This window comes from Frankliniella occidentalis, unplaced genomic scaffold (assembly GCF_000697945.3).
Source record: "Frankliniella occidentalis isolate FOCC.00 unplaced genomic scaffold, Focc_3.1 Scaffold22, whole genome shotgun sequence".
In the NCBI taxonomy this organism is placed as follows: Eukaryota; Metazoa; Arthropoda; class Insecta; order Thysanoptera; family Thripidae; genus Frankliniella; species Frankliniella occidentalis.
In genome coordinates, this window is record NW_026267152.1 from 1,751,528 (window position 1) to 1,752,871 (window position 1,344).

The following is a 1,344-nucleotide window of genomic DNA, read 5'->3' on the forward strand; positions in this document are numbered from 1 at the left end:
CACTACCGAATGGACTGGGCGGACGGATAAGGGGCAGCGAGGCGGAGAGTAACCAACTCTCCCACGATACGCGCGCCGCAGCGCAGCCGCACACCTGGCCTCCCCCTCCGCCCCCCTCCGCCCCCTCCGGCCATCAACTGGTCTGGTCAGGGCATGATAAAGAGTGAGGAGCAACAGGAAGGGGGAGGGGGCGGGGGAGCATGACACATGTGTGGTACTGTAGCGCGGGGCGTGCAAGGCGCACGCAAGACACGCGTGTACTTATATACTTGCATAGTCTCCTTATTGTGTTATTAATTTATATTTTTTCTTTTTGTAAAAATAAAATATTTTGAGCATTTGCGCTCTAAGTGACGGATTACTCGAAAGACACGTTTTTACCCTCCGCATAGTTATACTGTGCCGCTGGGGTTGGATTTGCTGACCGGACACCGCACCCCGAAGTACAATGCAACCTGCCCACACGCATGTATGCTGCACAGTATTAGTAAAAATTGCACTTTGTATCCCTCTCTCTTTTGTATAAGCCATCTGTTTACTAAGAATCAACCAAGCAATTAATAAACACGAATATTTGTTTGATTACGTTTTAGATCAAACGACTTTACTTGGCTGCGGTGCGGCGGTGTGGTGGTGCATCTTGCGAAACAACTAGCGAAGAAAACACATTTTTGGTGGAAAATGTAAATGAAGGTAATTTTTGTTTTTCCTTTTTGTATTGCTTTTTTAATTTTTTCTTATTCCTTTTCTTGGGGAAACAATCATCATCTCTCCGTTGTACCACGTACGATGCATTCGAGGGGGAAATGGCCTCCCGACCGATTCGACTCCACGCACGGCAGGAGTATAAATGATATGGTGTTGCCGCGCGACTACATGGACATTCCTCTGGCCTACGTGCGCGGCCCCACCACCCCCCACCCCGCCACGCCCCGCCACGCGCGCGCCTCACGCAGAGCACGCGCGCGACAAGAGCTACGGCCGCACAGCGCGGAATATGAAGTTTGTTTCAGTCATGCACCTCGTCGCCCCGACGACACCCTGTTGACACTTGCTCGACACCCCATCTCCATCGCTCGTGACAAGTCGAAAAATAACTTTTGCGGCGTTTACGTACCAGGAAACATAATCGTTCCCTATAGAGTTGATTCCATTTCTTTCTATCCCCCATGTTTGTGAGGTAAATTTGAGATTGTGCTAAGCACATGTGCTACTGTAGTGCCAAGGGCTCTTCTAGGTGTATATATTTTGACCATTCTTACTTTAGAAAAACGAACAAAAATACATTTGTTTACATCTGAATTCCTCTGCACATAGAAAAATGAAAAGTTGTAGCAATGGTTA